Source organism: Octopus sinensis, linkage group LG23, assembly GCF_006345805.1.
Source record: "Octopus sinensis linkage group LG23, ASM634580v1, whole genome shotgun sequence".
Lineage (NCBI taxonomy): Eukaryota > Metazoa > Mollusca > Cephalopoda > Octopoda > Octopodidae > Octopus > Octopus sinensis.
Window position 1 is genome coordinate 32200301 of NC_043019.1, and position 7500 is coordinate 32207800.

General features: G+C 40.5%; 1 protein-coding gene across 8 annotated transcripts in view; it reads left to right on the forward strand.

The window, feature by feature from the left end:
* The window catches only part of LOC115223373 (eyes absent homolog 1), a 441365-nt gene that overhangs the window by 242679 nt on the left and 191186 nt on the right, over positions 1-7500 (forward strand). The window lies entirely within an intron of this gene.

The following is a 7500-nucleotide window of genomic DNA, read 5'->3' on the forward strand; positions in this document are numbered from 1 at the left end:
AGAAGGAGGAAAAAAAAACAATTGACTTTTTAATTAATTATGTGATATTTTGTAGTATAACGAGTTCTAATTTGTCACAGTTCCATAAAAGGTTACAAGAGTATACTTTTGGTTGTTTTTTTTTTTTGTTCTCTTTGTCTCACATCATAATGATGCTAGTTTCGCTTTGTGACACGGGACCCTGGATTTGTAAGCGTATAGTTTAGCAGTAGCTAGCTAGCATTAGCCCCTGTATGTAACTCTTTTTCTACTCTTTTACTTGTTTCAGTCATTTGACTGCGGCCATGCTGGAGCACCGCCTTTACTCAAGCAACTCACCCCCCCCCCCCGGACTTATTCTTTGGAAGCCTAGTACTTATTCTATCGGTCTCTTTTGCCGAACTGCTAAGTTACGGGGACATAAGCACACCACCATCGGTTGTCAAGTGATGTTGGTGGGGACAAACACAGACACACAAACACACATACATATACATATATACGACGGGCTTTTTTAAGTTTCCGTCTCCCAAATCCACTCACAAGGCTTAGGTCGGCCTGAGGCTATAGTAGAAGACACTTGCCCAAGGTGCCATGCAGTGGGAATGAACCCAGAACCATGTGGTTGGTAAGCAAGCTACTTACCACACAGCCACTCCTGCACCTATAAACTGTTACCTTTTTTTTGGTTATGTTGTGATTTCACCCTTTAGCATTTAAACCAGCCATATCAAGCCCAAATATTTTGACTGTTATATGTTCACCCTGGCCAGACCCATAAGCCTACTATTCAGTATCATTCTAGAAATAAACAATTGCATCATAGAAACCTAACGGCCATGAGATAATAATGCATGATTAATTCAAAAGAATGTGAATAAATAAGCATCTGAATGCTGAAGGATTATCCTTTAGTATTTCAAAATTTGAAATCAAACCACATCCAACGACTGGCACCCATGCCAACCTCCCTTCACTGGACACTAAACTCTGCTTGCGAAGACCTTCAGGAACAAGTGAAATCGAAATTGAACCAAATCCTAATACTGGCACCTGGCCGTTGCCAGTGCCGCTGGACTGACTCCTGTGCAGGTGGCAAGTAAAGGAACACCGTTTCGACCCTGTGCTTGAGGAGACCTATTGAGTCAAGTTGGAAATTGTAGTTGTGATCCCTGTGCCGGTGGCACGTAAAAAGCACCATCCGAACGTTGCCAGTGCCAGCGCCACCTTGACTGGCTTCCATGCCGGTGGCACGTAAAAAGCACCAACTGATCGTGGCCGTTGCCTGGCACCTGTGCCAGTGGCACGTAAAAAGCACCCACTACACTCATGGATTGGTTGGGGTTAGGAAAGGCATCCAGCTGTAGAAACACTGCCAGATCAGACTGGAGCCTGGTGCAGCCTCCTGGCATCCCAGACCCCAGTCGAACCGTCCAACCCATGCTAGCATGGAAAACGGATGTTAAACGATGATGATGATTTCAACTGACCATATCCAGCCCAACTTTTCTATCTGTTTAACCCTTTAACATTCAACAGGCTATATCTGGCATGCATATTCTGCCTGTTTCGTTTTTAAACCTTGCAGATTTAGCCTCTCATACCTTTCCTACACTGTTGATTGCATCATTCAAATCTCAAATCTATGAGATAATGCATGATTAATTCAAAACATTGTGAATAAATAAGCGTTACATCTGAGATGGTAATCTAAATGCTAAAGGTTTAAACTGGTCATATCTGGCCCAATATTTTATTTGTTTTATGTTCAAACTGGCCAAATCCGGCCTTTCACACCTACCCTACAATGTCATTCTAGAAATAATGCTTGGAATCAAACTTGGAATCTTGGGGTTAGTAGCCTGCACTCTTAACCACTACGCCATATGCCCATGACACTTGCTCAAGGTGCCATGCATTGGGACTGAACTTGGAGCCATGTGGGTGGGAAGCAAGCTTCTTACCACACGGCTTCTTCTTTTACTTGTAATGGCATAATTCAAGGAAGATTTAGCTGCTATTTCTAGCAAGCTTGGAGACCACAATAAAGGTTTTGTATGTGCCAATCTCCTTGGCAATGTAGGATCAGCATAATGACAGCATATTGGCAGAAACGTTAGCACACCGGGCGAAATGCGTAGCCGTATTTCGTCTGCCATTAAGTGTTCTGGGTTCAAATTCCGCCGAGGTCGACTTTGCCTTTCATCCTTTCGGGGTCGATAAATTAAGTACCAGTTACGCACTGGGGATCAAGGTAATCGACTTAATCCCTTTGTCTGTCCTTGTTTGTCCCCTCTATGTTTAGCCCCTTGTGGGTAGCGTGGCATCTTGGGCAAGTGTCTTCTGCTATAGCCCCGGGCCGACCAATGCCTTGTGAGTGGATTTGGTAGACAAAAACTGAAAGAAGCCTGTCGTATATATATATATATATATATATATATATATGTGTGTGTGTGTGTCTGTGTTTGTCCCCCTAGCATTGCTTGACAACCTATGCCGGTGTGTTTACGTCCCCGTAACTTAGCGGTTCGGCAAAAGAGACCGATAGAATAAGTACTGGGGTTACAAAGAATAAGTCCCGGGGTCGATTTGCTCGACTAAAGGCAGTGCTCCAGCATGGCCGCAGTCAAATGGCTGAAATGAGTAAAAGAGTAAAAGGGTTAAATTAAGGCTTTACTTGTAGACCCCTTTTTTTTTTTTGGCGGTGGGGGGGAGGTTACTTTGCACCTCCCTAATCCCCTGCACAACGACAAACACAGAAATCAGTCACTGCCCTGATTTCCTTTTTCATATTTTGCTGGGGTTTTTATTTTGTTTTGTTTTTTTCTTTTTGTTTTTTGTTACCATCTTCTTCATGCACGTGTGACTGTTTTGGAAATTCTTGTAGAGAAACCAGAAAGACTACATGACTCTCTTGTCTGTCTTCCTCTCTTTTTCCAGTTACATTGTAAATCCTTCATGCTTTGATTGCATTTAATGATAAACAGATAAGGTTTTGCTTCTTCTTCTTCTTTTTTTTTTCCCCCTCCTTATTTGCTAGCCGCAAAACTGCTTGTGTCTGTCTGTTTGTCTATCAGCTACCTCCATCCCCATTGCCACCACTATCCGTCCCACCCCGTCCCGTCCTGTCCGTCTTTCCATTATTTGCCACTTGCTGTTTTTAAAGGATTTCTGGCTCTATGGTGATATCTTCAAACTAAGAGAGCAAGAGAAATTAGGGGGTGGGGATACGGTAGAGGAGGAGGAGGTGGTGGTAGTTGTTTATTTCTTCCCCCCTGCTCACCTCCCCAGACAAGACAAAAACTTGTATTCAAAGACATTCCAGCTGTGATCCATCCATTTTAAACTATTTATTATTCAGACATCATATCTTGGATTTACATTATCTAATGTGGTCTTTCTCACTCTTTTTAAAACAACAACAACAACATCAAAAAAGAAAAAAAAAACAAGAAACGGGGGGGGAGGAAAATTTGGCTGTTATTTCTAGCAGGTTGAGGAATGACTACCTTGAGGCCTCACTTAGTGATTGTTGATGGCGATGGCGAGGATATTGCTGCCAGTGTGAACAGTGGCAGAGTTTCTTGTTATTATATTATTATTGTTGTTGTTGTGGTGTTAGTGGTGGTGGTTTGTTGGTGATAGTATCCTAAAAATACCTTTAATGACTTGGAATGACACCATAATTACTCTTAAAAAACAGCCACATGAACTAACTCACAGCTGTTATCTATAATTTCTTTTTTATTTTGTTTTTCTTTTTATCACTTATTACCATCGTCATCATCATCATCATCATCATCATCACCTTCGTCGTCGTCGTCATAAACATATTAGAAACATACTCTTTTACATTGCAGTTCTAATACATAACAAACAAACCAACGAAAATGTGGTGGAGAACATCTGCTTTCAATAGATTTTTTTTTTTCTTCTTTCGTGCTACTATTATTATTAGTTGTTGTAGTAGTAGTAGTAGTAGTAAACATCTTTCTCATTTGTATCTTGTCAAGTTTGTTTTCATTTTTCTTCCAAATAAGAATCACTTGTTCTTTCTTTATTTCTTTCCTCTCTTTCTTTCCTATTTCTTTTTTTTTTTGTTAATTTGTCCTGTACATATTGTTTTTCTCCTTTTTTTTTTTTGTTTCTTAATGTGCTAATTGACTATTTGTGTATCTGCATGTTTATACATATGTGTGTGTGTATGTATATATATATATATGTATATATATATATAAGGCGAGCTGGCAGAAACGTTAGCACGCCGGGCGAAATGCATAGCCGTATTTCATCCATGGTTACGTTCCGAGTTCAAATTCCGCCGAGGTCGACTTAGCCTTTCATCCTTTCGGGGTCAATAAATTAAGTACCAGTTACGCACTGGGGTCGATGTAATCGACTTAATCCCTTTGTCTGTCCTTGTTTGTCCCCTCTATGTTTAGCCCCTTGTGGGTAGTAAAGAAATTTATGTGTGTGTATGCATATAATATATACAGGCATGGCTGTGTGGTAAGAGACTTGCTTCCCAACTGCATGGGTTCCAGGTTCAGTCCCATTGCATGGCACCTTTGGCAAATGTCTTCTACTAAAGCCTTGGGCTGACCAAAGCATTTGTGAGTGGATTTGGTAGACAGAAACTGAGAGAAGCTTGTCATGCATAGGCACAGGAATGACTGTGTGATAAAGTAGCTTGCTTACCAACCACATGGTTCTGGGTTCAGTCCCACTGCGTGGCATCTTGGGCAAGTGTCTTTGACTATAGCCTCAGGCCGACCAAAGCCTTGTGAGTGGATTTGGCAGGCGGAAACTGAAAGAAGCCCATCGTATACATGTGTGTGTGTCGGTGTGTATGTTTGTCTGTGTTTGTCCCCCCAACATTGTTTAACAACCCATGCTGGTGTGTTTACATCTCTGTAACTTAGCGGTTCGGCAAAATGGACTAATAGAATAAGCACAAGGCTTACAAAGAATAAGTCCTGGGGTTGATTTCTTTGACTAAAACCCTTTAAGGCTGTGCTCCAACATGGCCACAGTCAAATAACTGAAACAAATAAAAGAATGTGTGTGTGTGTGTTAATTCACCTGAAGCAATAAATTACATAACTCAGTGTAAAGTATTCTTTAATACAACACATTGTATCTGAATGACTCCTAATTTCAATACTCAGAGTTACACATCTCTCCTCAATCAGCTGGTATCCTTAGCCCCTGTTTTTCCTTTCAAAATATTTGCTATTTGAAGTTCTGAAGAAAAAGTGTACTTTTTTATAAATATATACATGCACACACACACACATATATATATATATATACACACACACACACACATATATATATACACACACACACATATATACACACACACACACACATATATATATATATATATACACACACACACACGCATCAAAGAAAATGCTTAACAACATTTCTTCTAACACAATATGCATATGGTGTAGTGGTTTAGAGTATATATATATATATATATATATATACTCTTGTTTCAGTCATTTGACTACAGCCATGCTGGAGCACCACCTTTTAGTCGAGTAAATCGACCCCAGGACTTATTCTTTATAAGCCTAGTACCCTAGTACTTATTCTATCAGCCTCTTTTGCCAAACTGCTAAGTTATGGGTGACATAAACACATGAACATCGGTTGTCAAACGATGGTTTGGGGAACAAACACATACTCACAAACACACACACCACACACACACATATATATATATACATATATACACAACAGGCTTTGATCGGCCTGAGGCTATAGTAGAAGATACTTGCCTAAGGTTCCACTCAGTGGGACTGAACCTGGAACCATGTGGTTGGGAGGCAAGCTTTGTACCACATGGCCACTCCTGCACGTGCATTATAATTGCATAAGCACTTGCGTGTGGATGCGTGTGGTATATGCTTAATCTCTTCCAAATGTTAATTGGCATTCAGCTGATTCTGTTGGTATTTGCTTCAAAACAAGTTTGCAGCTGAGAGAGAGAGAGAGAGAGAGAGAAAGAAAGAGAGAGCGAGAGGAAGAGTTTGTTGTGTGTGTAGCTGCAGGAATGGTTGTGTATTTAAGAAGTGCACCGCTCAACCGCGTGGTTCCAGGTTCAGTCACACTGCACAGTGCACATGGCTATTCGTTATTCGCCAGGTTATATATAGCTCCTGGTCAGTTCTTATGCATAGGGTCATGTAGAAGACGAAGACAGGTTTTGGTGAGGAGGTGGCATCGTTAGTGCATCAAAGAAAATGCTTAACATCATTTCTTCTAACACAATATGCATATGGTGTAGAGGTTTATAGCGTGGGCTCTAAACCCCAAGATTCTGATTTCGATTCCAAGCAGTGACCTGAACAATAACAATAATAGTAATATCGAAAAATACCTTAAAAATGAGAACCCAGGTTCGAAATTTCCCCAAGACACCTGGAGAAGGTAGAGGGTATATCAGTGCACATGGCTATTCGGTTATTCCCCAGGTTATATATAGCTCCTGGTCAGTTCTTATGCATAGGGTCATGTACAAAACGAAAACGGGTTTTGGTGAGGAGGTGGCATCGTTAGTTCATCAAGGAAAATGCTTAACAACATTTCTTCTAACACAATATGCATATGGTGTAGTGGTTTAGAGTGTGGACTACTAACCCCACGATTCTGAGTTCGATTCCAAGCAGTGACCTGAACAGTAACAATAATAATAATATCGAAAAATACCTTAAAAATGAGAACCCAGGTTTGAAATTTCCCCAAGACACCTGATGAAGGCTGGAGGGTATATCAGCTGAAACGTTGTGTTAACAACAAACAAGATGAGGACAAATATCCAAAGGTCAATAATGTACATAATTCCTCATCTCTTAAATATAGAACAATATTTCTTCTGCCTCCTTTTTTTATTTTGAGCTTGAATCTCGCCGAGGTCAACTGTGCCATTAATTCATCCTTTCATGGTTGATTGAATAAAGTACCAGTAAAACACAAAGTTGCTGGCCTTGTGCCAAAATTAGAGAGAATTGTAATGGATTAGTGTATACTGAGTACTCCAGACAAAATGTTTCTAATATAATATGATTGTGTAGTAAAACACCTGCTTCTTAACCACACTGTTCTGAGTTCAATCCTGCTGCATGACACCTTTGGCAGCTGTAAAGACATGTATTGTATCCTTTAAATAAATAACATTTACTTGCACTATGACCCAGCGTTGCCGAGTCATAGTGCTAGTGCATGCATATAGAGCTACGTGCATGCACACATACGCACGAGTACTGTCCAAATCTCTGACCAATCACATACAACTAGCTGGCATTCAATTGGCGTATCAAGTTTCGGGCTTTTTGATTGGGTTTTGGACAGAAAATTCACAAAAAAGTCACTTCTATTGAATTTTTTAATGGCTTTGCGGGGTGACTGGGGAAATGTAAATATGTGCACGACCACCCTTGGATGGTTTTGAATGACCATAGAAAGTGCGAGCCCTCCAACTGAAAAATTATGGATTTGTATAAAGGACAC